Genomic DNA, 14,681 nt, shown 5'->3' on the forward strand with positions numbered 1-14,681 from the left:
GCACCGAGTAGATGTAGGACATGGGAAGGCCGTCTTTATTAACCATGACTTTTAAGAGAACGTCAGCTGCAATCGCTAGACTAGCAGGGCTCATCACGGATTGGGGACGTTATGAGTTTCTATACACAGCAATATTTCTTTATCGTCTTGGTCTTTTTGGTGTTCGTCTTGCTTTTGAGCGGTTTCTGTCTGAATATTATACGGCACTAGTGTGGAAATCATGTGTGCAATTCCAGTGAAGGCCACTATCTTTAGGGCCATATGTAATGTCCGTCTGCTTGTTTTCACAGTTGGCCTTTGGCGGCAGACGGCATGCTGAAGCCAAATAGGGCCTGGACAGCGTTCGCTATGGGGGTTCCATCTGGAGCCATACAGCCCCACGCTGTCACTGGAGTTCATGGTATCCTGTAAATCCAGAAGATTCTGGATTTACGGGAGCAAAACAAGCCCATGCTGTCAAAAGAGTATGCGACCCTAGCTGTAGATGGTATCTGGTTGCAGTCGTAGTGAGAAAAAAATTACAATTTAGTACTTTAGAGTCATGTTTTCAGAGCACTATAATAGCAATTGGGGCATGTTGGCTAATCAAGTCACAACAGATACAAACAAGAAAATACAGCTTTCTAGTTATCCGTATCTTGGAAATCAGGAGCTATGTAAGGCTGTAATTATTTCTGACACCCAGAAGACAAAATGTAATGATGTTTAAAATGGCAGGAGCCCATAGCAATCACTGACGATTGAAAGATTTCATGCACCCTGCTTCCACCATTCTAGACCATTTGCAAAGTGCTGCAGTGTTGCCAGATATGTCATACGCCCCAAAAAAAGTGTCAAACTGCACACAATACAGCCATTTGATAAATATTATAATAAGTATATGACAAGAATTGGGTTCCTCAAAACCTACAAGCATGCTTCCCCAAAAATATGAAATTCCAAAAGCACTGCCTCCACTCTTCTTCCTGACTCTTCCTTTCACTTTTTTAGCTAGTTATTCTGATTAGTAGAACAAGTGAGTCTTACAATCCCAAGCACTACATCTTACATGCCAAACATTTAAGGCTACCAGCTGTTGCCTTAAATTTTTTAATTTTCCCAACTTTTTTTAAGTCTTTGAAAATTATGTTAATGGTAATCTATGACGATCTTTTGATATCCATCTGTATAAAAATATCCCATAAAGGATATAGATTATCTGCTTTCATTTTCAGTCTAACCCCATGTGACCCCATCAGAACCAGAGCAGCTGCTACTGTAGTGCATGAACCAGTCTGCACTTTAACCATCATCAAATACAATTTACAATTTCACCTAAACTTGTATAGTTATACACTTTACATACAGTACAGGCCAAACGTTTGGACACACCTTCTCATGCAATGTGTTTTCTTTATGTTCATGAACATTTACGTTGGTAGATTCTGACTGAAGGCATCAAAACTATGAATGAACACATGTGGAGTTATATACTTAACAACAAGTGGAGACCTGGCCTCCACAGTCACCGGACCTGAACCCAATCCAGAAGGTTTGGGGTGAGCTGGACCGCAGAGTGAAGGTAAAGGGGCCAACAAGTGCTAAACACCTCTGGGAACTCCTTCAAGACTGTTGGAAAAGTATTTCAGGTGACGACCTCTTGAAGCTCATCGAGAGAATGCCAAGAATGCCAAAGCAGTAATCAGAGCAAAGGGCGGCTATTTTGAAGAATATAAAACATGTTTTCTGTTAAGTACATAACTCCACATGTGTTCATTCATAGTTTTGATGCCTTCAGTGAGAATCTACCAACGTAAATGGTCATGAAAATAAAGAAAACACATTGAATGAGAAGGTGTGTCCAAACTTTTGACCTGAACTGTACATGTCCATTGTTAATACATGTACAGTGTTACTACAAGCAGTGACAGTGACGGCCTGAGCACTGAACAATCCTCTATGCAGGTTGTAAGCAGCCATGGCGATGGATGGAGGTAGAAGTCACAGGCGCTCTGACGTAAAACACTGGATATGCATTGCAATGGCAGCGTCTCTATAATTCAGCTGCAACTCAAGGCAGAGGCCGCCCGGCCCCGCCGTAGCCTGAGTATGTCTGTGAACTCCTCCATAATTAAGCTTAAGTGACTACAAAAAGAACAAGAGGGAGGCGGAGGCTGCTCTCTGGGCTTGGCGGCTGAGAGGCATGAGGAATAAGACAGCTCAAAGGCCGACGCGCTCCTCCGAGGGAGGGTGAGGCGTACACACACAAACCCCTGGGAACGAACACAATCTCGCAGCCTCTTTAATGCTCACATAGGTTAATGGCTGCTGTTCAGAGCGTTAAATTCCATTTGAGCTGTGGTGATGCTGCTGAATGTCAGTACATTAGAGCCGCAGCGTCGCCTAAACGGCATTCAGGGCCAAAATTGAAAGTCCAAAACAAGATTATGGTACATGATATGCCACTGTCTGAAAAATATGATATTGCAGCCTTAATACTCTCTCACGGTAACAAGGAAATGGAGGACGTGACAAAAGTCAGTCATGCTGTATCACTGGGCTGGTAGGGAGTCTGCTGTTGGTCACCGGCCCTTTCTAGAGCTGCTATGCGCTCTCAGTGATGTTCCTCCTTACAGCTTCTTAAATACAGAGAAGGTATTGGGATTTATTTTAATTCAAATATACGTGATACACATATCATACGTCTTCTGCATCATCGCATCAGTACTTAAGTACAGTTGTTGTTTTCATATTGCATTTCATTTCCAGGGCTTATTCAGAGCAAATCTTTTTCAAATCCGGTACCAGTGTTCATTGATTAGATTTCGGAGGTTAAAGATCTCAGGTGCTAGCAGTTCACATGAACATGAACACGAAAATGAGGGAATTTCATCAAATTTTGGAAACGTGATTTATTTGCACTCACAGACCAACTCATTAAGCAAGGTCACAGTGTGAGGGGAGGGATAGCTGCAACTAAATAGCTTCCACTGTTACCGATTAAGATATCATTGCAGGTTATATTTCTTACTCTATGCACTGTGACGTGTGATGTAGCTGTGATGAAATCAGAATTGTTCTTTGAGTCTCATCAGTTTGTGCCAATTCCTTCACTGTGAATGGTTAAAAGCATCCTTTTTAGATTAGGAGAATATGTGGGCTATAAAGCCAGTTTAAAACCCTTTTTATATCGTATACTAATAATACAAAAGGCTGCGGATGCCTTCAGTGCGTTCAGGAGTCAATCGGAGTACTGGACATATTGTGACACTCACAGCACTTACCTGACCTGTGTCAAGACACAGTCTGCAGCAGGATGCACCATTTAGAACTAAAATCATCTATTCATACATATAATGTGGGAAATTGTATCTCCTATTTATATTTTATGATTGTTTTGGGATTAAAACATTGTAACATTTGGGGGATTTCTTAACACCTCTTGCCTATTTTTATTTGGAAGTGCTATGCGATGTCAGAGGATGCAGAGGATCTGATCACACTCTATTACAAGCATGTTCCTTGATGTCAGTTACAAGATAGTAAGGGCTCTCTTGTAAGTTAACTACAGGTTCACTACTTATTAAAGCCATATATTGCAAAAGTGCTCTGGGACGAGTTGGTTCAGATATGCTAGCATAGTTTTTCAGATATCACAAAAAAAACTCAACCATAACGTAACGCTTCCTCTCTTCCACAGGATTGTTCCCTTGATCTTGAAAAAGCCACGATTCAGATCAGGCCAGGACACCTTTTTACTTTACTCCTTTTGCAATGTTAAGACTTGCTACGGCATTCATAGTAAATGTAGAGTTTGTGGTAAACTACATCATACGAAGGGATGAGAACCATAAAACATAAATGACGCTTTGCTGATTTCTGAACACATGGATGACATTTTTGGGACCTTTTTGAGAGATGATCAAGAGCTTTGATTTGAGAGAGGGTTAGAGAGAGAGAGAGAGAGAGAGAGAGAGAGAGAGAGAGAGATAGATAGATAGATAGATAGATAGATAGATAGATAGATAGATAGATAGATAGATAGATAGATAGATAGATAGATAGATAGATAGATTGATTAGAGTAGATAAAATGAAATCTATATTTATTTAATAAACATTTTTCTTTTCTTATTGTGTGAATGTAAGGTCCCCACTTGGATCTAAATACAAGGCCCCACACACAGACACACACAGGCTGGTCCGTCAGTCAGGGACTTGATCAGACAATGGAGAGAGTCGGGGCACTGCTGCGTGTGCGAGATGGATTTAGCGAACACGCATCGGAGCAGAACAGAACAGACAGTGGCGGTGACACTGATCAGGCTACCGCACATCCTCCGTCTCCCTTAACGCCACCATATGGCCGCGCCGGGGAGACGGTGCCAGGGATGGAGGAAGCTGGTGTGGCCAATAACAATCAAAACCACAACAGCTGCTACCTTTGCTCCTAACAAACGAGTGCGAACAAAACACGCGCTAGACGATCCGGAGAGAGTGAGGAGCTGTATCCCATCTATCACCCCGCCTGCCGCCGACCGTGCCCCGTTTCGCCGTTTAATCACATGAGCAAACATCAGCACTGCAGGTGGCTGAGATCCAGAACTTAGCAAATAAAAGTGACTGGCTTTGTGCTGGGCGTCTGTCCGCTTTCCCTGTGATGGAGATGTCAGATAGGGCTAAAGCTACAAGGCCTGTACGGATGCGGTTGTATTTTATTATGCCGCGAAACACATCAATTTTGCCGGTTCGATCAGCTTCTCCATTTCCCAGGCACGGGAGACAGAGGTATCCCAGCAAGCCTGTACATCACAGGGAAACCATGCACACATATCAGCAAGTACGTTCCAATGTTGTTACGAAGCATGTCATTTATATTTATCACCATACTGTCCAACCCAACGACCAAGTGTTTCCCATGATATTCCAAAAAATGTTATATGCAGGACCGTGATCTCAGACCAGGACCTTTGTCATGCAGCAGCGCTCTCTTTCCTGATATTTTAACTGCCATTCTTTTTGTCTTCGCTGTCCTTTTGCCAGTGTTTATTACCCCCCCTCCCTCACCATTGGCTTTTGTGCCATGCGGCTGCACAATGGTCCCCCATCCCGGCCTCGTCGCGCAGCGCCAGACCCGCAGCCTGGCGGGGGAGCGCTAAATCAACCCAGAAAGGCCGTTAGCAGGGGTGACATAACAACCGCAGTTTAGATTTACAATGCTGCTCGCAATGCAGAGGTGCGGTGCCATATTGCGCAATGCCAGCCAGTGCAAGCCAAATGTGCCATCTGGCCGGTGCGAGTGCACACAAAGCCCAGGCTCTGTCTCTCGATCCCCTGCCTCCTTGTGTGGCTCGCCTCCTCCTCCTCCTCCTCTTCCTCGCCGCCATGCTCCCAGCCTCCCTTTTCTCTTTCCTTCCACATCAACCGGTAATTCTCAGGTACTTAAGGAATGAGAGAAAAGGGTTCTCTTAATGCTGTTACTTTAATATTCCAATATTATTCAAATATTCTTTGACATCTGCACTCTAGATGATTAGAATGGATTCTGCCTTTTAATATAGTGAGGCTGGGAGCAAGAAGGAGACCACATATTCTCTCCTGGAATATAGTGTTTCATTCCGGAATACAAAATGTTCTATATTTTGCATCGTGCGCGCCAAGCAGCAACAACATTATGACCACCAGCCTAATATTTAGTTGGATCCCCTGACCTGTCAAGACATGGACTTCAGCAGACCTCTGAAGGTTTGGTGTGGTATCTAATGCCAAGCTGTCGACAGCAGATCATTTGAGTCCGTAAAGTACAGCACGTCGACAACCTCAAACTCTTTGTGTTCCTCAGAATTTTTCGGGGTTTTTTTGCAGTATGCCAGGGTGCTGAAAGAGAGCAGTGCCATCAGGAAATACTCTTTCTAAATGAATGCAGGGCCCAGAAAATTGCCCAAGGCACAACTCCGCTGGCATGCCTGTTTGTTATTGTGCATCCTGGTGCCATGTCTTCCCCAGGTTAGTGATGCAGACCTAGTCAGCCCAGGACACCATCTCTCTTTGCTTTATTTTCCAGTTCTGCATATTTTAGGGGCTTTTGATGGTGGACATGGATCAGAATTAACTTTTTTTAGACCTCCACATGAACCGGTGCACCTTGCCAACCCCTGTTCCTGTTGCCAGGTTTTGATTCTTGGACCACTTTGGCTGATCTGAAGGGTTCTATAAGTTGCATCATATACACATTTTTATCAGGAAATCAAATTTTTACTAATTAAGTATCCTCTTCTGGCATAAACATTATTCCTGGTATAAACAATATTTTCACACCAATGTTCTAGATGATCAAGTGCATGTGACACATTACTAGACTGAACAACCCTATAGCAAGGTCATTTCGAAGGTGTGTCACACAGATTATAACTTCTGCATCCTGATGTAGTACCCAACATTATATGTAATTTAACATTTTGATTTCTAAACTGAATCTGAGTAATTGAATGATGTTTTGTGTTGAATTAATGTCAGCTCTGTATTGTGATGCCTATTGGAATTTGAAGTAGCTTGAGTCTTTTTAAAACAACTGACCAGACCCTTAATGTGCTCATCATGGTTCATTAGTGAGAGAAAAAAGTTCCGTAATCCATCAAATCACATGGTGTTCATCACCCAACTCGTGATATTTTTCCTTCTCCGGCATCCTGCCTGAGAAACGGTAGAGCGCGGCGGCGCAATTGTCACATACAGTCACTCATTACAGACAACCCCCCCCCTTTAACAAGGACTCTCATCCAAGTAAACTTCTGCCAAATCATAATAAAACTCCTCACTTCTCCTCGGTGTTCCATTATTCTCTTTCTCTCCCATTTCTGTCCTTAAAAACACACACACACACACACACACACACACATATTTGTCCTCAGGCTGGAGCATCTGAGCAGTCAGGTTTAATCAGTATCTGGGTGCTAGAGAGGGGCTCTCCAGCCCTCGGCTGCGCTGCTGTGCAGTCACACGCTCCGTAATCGTCTTGGGTGCACTAATTTGCTTGACATGACACACAAAAATTGCATACAACAACTGACCCACATTCCGGCTGATATTCGGAACACATAATGATAGTCTGAGTCGCTGCTTAATCATGCCATTATGCCAGACGATTTGACAAAAAGAGCGTTTGTAATTTATGCTCGAGGGGAAACCGTTTTTTTTTTTTTTGTAAAAATGTAAAATAAGAAACTCTTATTTTGTTAAACGCAATACAACGAAGAGAACAGAGTCATTATTTTCAATAAAAGCCGCACCACTGAGAGTAATTTAAAAAGCTGTATTAATTACTGCACAAACAAAGATTATTATTGGCATCTGCTGAGGGCTCATAAATGCTCCCTCGTCTGGTCCTCGCGTTCATTAACTTGTTTTAATCGCTATTTCTCTCCCACTGCAAGTTTGTCTGACAGGCACCAGGCGTTATCAGGACCTGATTTTTTTTTATCTCCGCTGCCCTCTGCTCAGTAGGACCCATGGGTGCCCGAGATTACACCTTCAAATGCCCGGGGCAGATGGAGCCAGGTAGATGCAGGTGAGCCCTAAAGCCGCAAGCCAGCTCCAGGGCGGCCGGTGCGGGGCAGGGCCCGGATCCGGCCGAAAAGGTGATGCAACCGCTGACATTTGTGGCACTCGCCCGGGAAATAGGTCAGCGGTTTTCCGCCAGCGCGCTTCACCACACGTCGAAACGTGTCTAAATGGGACAAAGCCTGAGAGACCCTCAGACACCCACTTCAAGGCCCACCTTCGTCCTGCTACAACTCCTCGCCAATTTCCATGTCTAGTCCATGTTTTTCAAATGCAACCGATCATGGGCGCTCTAATTTTATTTATTACGAAGGATTATCCAATGAACGGTCCATTCAACATCCAAGACAGCAGTGCAGCCTGGACTTCAGGAATCAGGAGCGGGATAAAGCCGCCCTTTAACCCCTCTCCACGGCGTTGCAGATTTAGCATTTTGTCAATGGACCGCCTGCGCAAAGCAGCTCTGAGCAGCAGTCAAACGCCTATTAGAAGTCTGGTGGCCATTTGAATAAAAGCTGGTGCAACTGGCGGGGAAGATAAGAGCGCGTCTGGGGAACCGGGAGCCCACAGCTCGTATGGATTTCTTCTTCTTCTTCTTCTTCTTCTTCTTCTTTTTCCCATCTGGCCAGAAATGTCATTCGGCCTCAGACGCCCCCCGCAGCAGCAGCAGCAGCAGCAGCAGCCCACAATTTTAAACTAAATAGGCAAAAAAAAAATAAAAAAAGCTGCGATTCTGTGGATTCTTTTTTAAAGGCTGGGGAGGAAGGGGGGGTAAAAAAAAAAAAAAAGGGCTCTGCAGCTGTCCAGCCACCCACCCTAAAGAAGGGGGATTCTGCGCCGGTGCCCGTCGGCGGAGACGCGCGTCCCCGCTGCTCGTACGCGTCGCACGTTTCCGTCATTCGGGGTGCAGCGTCGCAAACTTTTCGCCAAAGTAATTTGGACGCCTGAGGTCGGTTCGTTTTCTCCCACGTTCCCCCGCCGGAACATCGGAAGGTTAAAAGAGGAGACTCACCTTGCGGTCCGCGAGGACGGCGCGGCTCCTTGGAAGAATTCTTCAAATAAAATGCTCCCGTCCGCGAAACCGTATCCCACGCGGCGTGGAGTCGTCGCTTGAGCAGCGGCGGCGGCGGCGGCGGCGGTGGCGGCAGCCCGGTGCGGCGTGGCGATGCGCGGCCACTACCTGTTCCGTTCTAACGCCGGTTCATTCATAAGCGCTGCGCGCCGCGGCTCTCAATGGACGCCGCGCATCGCGGCTCCCTCTGACGTGGCTGGCGGCGTGCAGCGGGACTTTCGGCCACAATTGTTCCACTGCGGCCGGCAGGGCGGGCGACGGCGGTGGTGTTAGGGATGGAGGGGGGGGGGGATGCGCCCTCCCATATTATCGGCGGCGCGTAAAATCCACCCTCCCCTCCCCGAGGCGCGGGCATGAGGGGTGTGCATGATGGGCAATGAAGAAGTAATTGGTCATGGGCCGGTTTCACCTATATGTCTGTCCCTTTTTTTTTAATCGCCTGCTTCTCGAGAGCAAAATATGAGGTTGGTTACGGATGAATTAGTTACAGTCGCTCACTCCCATTCTATTCCTAAAAATAATAATAATAATCTTTCCTTTATACGTTGATGCACAAGGTCTTTGTTTAGTGGGGGAAATGAATGCAACAGTGCAAGTGTCAAAGTTTTTTTTTTTTTTTTTTTTTTTTAATCGTGTACAGCGGCCATTGGCAGTGTTATCTCGGAAACACTGCCATCTATCGGCGGGAGCCTGCAAGCGCACCGCCGTCTGCCAACAATGGGGAGGCGTTTTATTATTGCCTTTGCAGGATTTTGTAAGCCCGTAGCAAAATCGCTCATTCCTGTTAATATAAAAAAACGTTGTGTTCTGTAAATATAATATTGTGACCTTGAAGTCGAACAAGCATACTTTTATTATTATTAGGTTTTTTTTATTACCATTGCGGCTCTTCCTATGTGATAACGTGTACTTATAAAGTTCACGGTATCCTAAATTGAGGTGATAGGAGGTGTGGGACTGCAAAGTGCCTTTGCTGCAAAACGCTAACACGGCAACAACGCCAAGACTGTTGCCAGGTTGGGGGGATTTTATTAAGAAAAATGGTGAACAAAAAAGGGATGGCCTCGTATTTAAACCACATTTAAAAGGCTATTTCTCTCAATTGTTATGTGTCGACTAGGTTTTGGCTTAATTATTATTATTTAAAAATTGTATTTTGCCCTTTTTTGGGTGCAAATTTAAGGATTTTGAATATTTATTTGAGGTGAAACTGCCAGTTCTGTCTGGCAACACTGCAGTGAAATCACTGAAATGACCCAGAAATGTGCAGTAGAGCACATTTGGGCCAAGGTAGAACTGTTCTGCTCAATACCACCTGCATGGCCTTGGTAGTTTTGAGAATTATTTCGAGCTAATTTTTCAAATTATCAGTGACAAGGCAGTGACTTCACAGATACTAGACAAGAAAAATAAATTCTTGCAAGCTTTCCAGTGAAATCTTGACGCCTTGGACATTCACTGGGTGGTTTGGGACAAATGTACTCGAGAACAGTTGGAATAGAAAGGTTATTTGGCATGAAGGGATTTTTTTTCCAGGAAACAGATTATCTGGGATCAGCTCTGAGGTCCCATAGTGTTGTTTCAATAAGGGGACTGAGAAGACCACCAGCATCCCTCCACACTGACTAATCCGGAATCGGCATGATGATCTCTCTCTGCTGCTGAAGGTGCAGGCAGCCTGTCATTATCCACCCCTCATTATCCAGGGGTTTCGTGGTGGAGATGTCAGCCCTCCCATCGGAAGGTGCCGGGGCTGCCAGTGGGCTCTTATGAGCCACACAGATGGCAGTTCCTCACCTACAGCCACCCTGGTGATAAGGCCACAAGGTCCAATTACACTCTGAGGAATGCACCACAAAGTTCAAAACACCAGAGAGCCTAACAGGCTGAGAGGAGAGGACGGCCCCCTAAGAATGTCATCCTTATCAGATGCTCCAGACGCCAGATCACAAATACCAAGAGCTGCTTTGTGGCGAGTGAAGGCCTCTGTGGCATCTTAGAAACCTTTCATACCAACAAAGGCTGTTTTTTGTGTATCATTCCACTGCTTGCTCTCTCCGTACAGTGGTGCAGAAATAACTGTTCAGTAATTAACTCATTAATGCTTGTGACAGAAATCTGGCATTTCAGATATGGTATGATGAGGTCTCGGTCTGTGATATCTTTTCTTTTATGGCGGGAGAAAGACTCTGACATTTTAAAGGTTCTCATGCATAAAATATTCTGAAATAACACTGGAATTATAATAGGAATTTTCAAGGCGATATGGGATAATTGAAAGGCATTCTAGGCGTCTGTTCGCCACATTGTTGGATTGTGATTGTTTTTTATTATGTTTGCCTCAAGCAATTTCCAAGGCCCAGTCAAATCAGCAGAATCAGATACTACATGACACATGGGCATTGGAACAACACATTTAAAAAAATAAATTAAGAGGCATTGATTAGGCTTGTTCTTATTCCAAGTACTCAGAATTAACAACATTTCTATAGAAAGAGAGCCACACTATTGGGCCAGTATTATTGTCCCACCCTCGTTTCTCTGTGCTGTACTGTGACGGAATTACCCTTTATAACTACTGCCTTCCTGTATCGATTCATTTCCTGGACAACTGAGGCTGCTGCCAGACCACTGGAGCGCAAAAAATTAAAAATAAATCAATTTTTGGTGGTAGCGTAGTATGCAAACACATTCACCCGGACGTCCGTCATGCATTTTCAACACTTGGCATTTCCTGACATTTCACTGTAAGCGCAATAGTGATGAAATGGCAGGTCTTAAATGTTTATGAAGAGTCTCTGTGATGGCCTGGGATTTCATTTTCAGCAAAAAAGCACATGAGTAATTTAACAAATTTCATTTTATGTCCTTTTATAGTCCATCGTAAAATATATCCTATATTTCTTTTTGCATCACACAAGGTGCTGTTCGGAGAAATTAAAATAATACATTTTGATAGATTTGGTTTCTGCTGCTGCTGCTTAGTTGGCACAAGCTTCAGGGTGTCTTTAATAAGTAATATTTTTTGTAGCATATTTCAAGGGAAATTAATATGTGAATAGGAACAAAGGAAAGGCAGTTTATCTCCAGATGTTGTGTATGCCCTGCACCTCTGATATGATGTCTCCTTGCTCTTCCAGGTCATTCCCACTGTGGTCTGGACAGAAACTGCCACGTCTGCAAGTTCTGCACTACCTGCAGTGTGGAAAGGGGTTGACTGCCAACATTTTTATCGGCTCCTTACAGTGCGTGACCTTTTCATGTCCTTTTCGCATATTCATCTCTCAATTAGTAGTTCTAGACCTATGGTTTTATAAGGCATTCAGAAATATGCCAACATGTAATGTGTTACAAAGTTATATAGTGTTATATATTTATTTGTGTGTGAGTTAGTATGTGTGAGTGTTAGGATTCTAAATTGTATTGAATTCACACAGTGTTGTGTGAATGGTGCGGTGACCTTAAAATAATATCAGTAGGTCATTGCTCATGACCCTGACCTGGAGATGGATGAATGGATTGATGGTCTGACGTGCTTTAAATTTTTTTACATGAATAAATTTCTGAATATCCATTTAGAATTTTTTTGGTCCCGTTAAAGCAGTGTGGGCTGTCAAACCTAATGCTGCTTTTTGAGTCTTAAATTCTATAAAGGCCGCCTGTCATGGGGTGGTGGCGATCGGTGTGGTGGGAACAGAAAGCAGGACACATCTGCACAACTTGGCATAGACAAAGGGATTTACTATAAAACAAAGGAACATCATACAAGACTACATGCATAAACACTGACAGACAAGCATTGATCCGGCGAAGACTACAACAATTGGTTTACTTAAAAAGCAAGCAACAACAGGTAAATACAATTGGAAAAAGGGCAGGGAACAATGACACCTGATAATTCCGGTCTGGCACACAGATGTGGAGTTTCCCAGAACCATTTCATTTTCATGCACTGTCCAGGATTAATTAATACCTTGTGTTTGACCCAATATATTAAATCGTCCTGGCAGAACCCTCATCCTGATAAAATTGAATGGAACCTAAATGAGACCCCACAGACACGTTGTTTTCCATTTTGCCCCAACTGTAATACTAATTATTCAGGAGCAGGAGGGAGCACGGCTGAATTATGGAGTCCCTAGACCCTATCCACTTTATTGGAAGTTCCATAATTACTATGCTTGTAGTGCAGATCAGGTAGCAGGACCCCATGCTGGAGGGGGCCACGGTGTTAGTGAAGACGAGTGTGGTTTCAACTGTTATTGTGTAGAATGAAAGTCTTTTGAAAGAACGGGTTGGACGTGGGCTTCTATACACATCAGATAATAAATAAATAAATAGAAGTGATGAATGGCAATTACAAAAATGGACGCAGGCAAATTTAGTATGTGCATATTTTTGCATATTTGATTGTAATTTTGTCACTTCTTTAGGTGGAAATGTGTGCATATTGAACAAAATAACTGAAAATATAAAGTCTTACATCAGATCCCTTTTTATGCCGAACTGACATTTCAACAAACCATCTCATGCAGGAAAGCAGGCAGCTCTGGAGCAGGTGACTTCATCAAATGCAAACAGTTTCCACCAGCTTATAGCAAATAGGGAAATAGAGGGGAAGAGTGAGTGTGCCGAATGACATGCCGCTGCTGACAGGCCATTAGCTTCCTTCTTATGAAAGAATTATTTGATCCTTCTGTCATCCAGAGGCATGTGGGAAAGAAAACGTTGATATACCACAGAATGCCCAGGTGAGTGGTGGCATCTTCTGGGCTGTCTTGCACACATTCATTTTCTTTTTTGATGAATAAACCGTGAACCCAAATGTCTGGGGCTGAACCCCTGAGATTCACTCAGTGTGGGTTCTGTCCTCTTCATTCAGAGTCATCTTTAGCAACTCTTGCTGGTGGTCCATATTGTACAACTTGACGTTTGTACAAACCCTTCCACCACCTGTCTGACATTTTCTTTCCAGTCACACCACTGTGCATAGGACAGCTTGGCATTCCTCAGCTTCTACAGCTTGTTGGCCTGCACCTTTGCATTCTAAGAAAGTGAAAGTGAAGTGATTGTCAAACACTGCAGCACAGCACACACAACAAAATGTGTCCTCTGCTTTTAACCATTAGTGAGCAGCTATGACAGGCGCCAGGGGAGCAGTGTGTGGGGACGGTGCTTTGCTCAGTGGCACCTCAGTGGCACCTTGGCAGATCGGGATTAGAACCTTCTGATTACGGGGCCACTTCCTTAACCACTAGGCCACCACTATTCTATTGAGGCACTTTAAGACTGAAGCTGACCATAGCACCATCTCTGGTCTGGGACTGGTTGACGTGATTACATTTGGGAATTAGAGCCTCTGCCAGCTGATATGCTCCTTCTGATGACAGATCTCCAGCTCCTGCCCTTGATGTCCCAGTCTCTTCCCCCTGGGAACACTATGCTGTGTTAAGCCTGAGCTAATCAGGTTCTCCAGATTTTCCTCATTCAAAATTGGAGCTTTATACAGGTCACAGGTCACATGAGGCAAGGAAGAAGCCCACACTAGAGAAGGAAGTAGGCCTTTGCAGGGCTTGTTAGATTGTGAGGATTAGGTTGTGAGAGCCAAGGTCCACATCACATATCAAACACCATATGACTGCATGCGTACACCTTCTTGGTGACGTGAATCCAAAGTCAGTTAATACTAGCATATTGCAAATGATCAGAGAAGGTTGAGATACCTGTTTTCTAAATTGATGTGTCAGTCAAATGGTTTCCCTGCGGGAATTCTAACAGCCTTTGACATTCTGGTGGCTAATCTGGTGGAAGTGCTGATGACTTCTACCCAACATCTTGGTTAGTCTAATGTCTACATGGTGTTCTGGTGTACGGTTTGCTTAGCTTGTGGTTGGAAACCCTTGTCAACCCATGATCTGTGCTAAACCTGTTTACCATTTTCTGAAATCTGACTGTTTAGTCATATTATGGTTACATGGACAGTCCCCCCTGGAGCAACTTAGGGTTAAGTGTCTTGCTCAGGGACACAATGGTAGTGTACACAATCGGGATTTGAACCTGGGTCTACTGGT

General features: G+C 44.1%; 1 protein-coding gene across 2 annotated transcripts in view; it reads right to left on the bottom strand.

Moving 5' to 3' along the window:
- The window catches only part of LOC114800443 (plexin-A2-like), a 72,836-nt gene extending 63,959 nt beyond the window's left edge, over positions 1–8,877 (bottom strand). For both annotated transcript variants that reach the window (XM_028997828.1, XM_028997829.1), the window contains exon 1: positions 8,551–8,877. The gene's annotated coding sequence lies outside the window, so the exon portion shown is untranslated. The remainder of the gene's footprint in view (positions 1–8,550) is intronic.
- Between the last annotated feature and the right edge of the window lie 5,804 nt (positions 8,878–14,681).

The sequence above is a fragment of the Denticeps clupeoides genome, chromosome 12, assembly GCF_900700375.1.
Source record: "Denticeps clupeoides chromosome 12, fDenClu1.1, whole genome shotgun sequence".
In the NCBI taxonomy this organism is placed as follows: domain Eukaryota; kingdom Metazoa; phylum Chordata; class Actinopteri; order Clupeiformes; family Denticipitidae; genus Denticeps; species Denticeps clupeoides.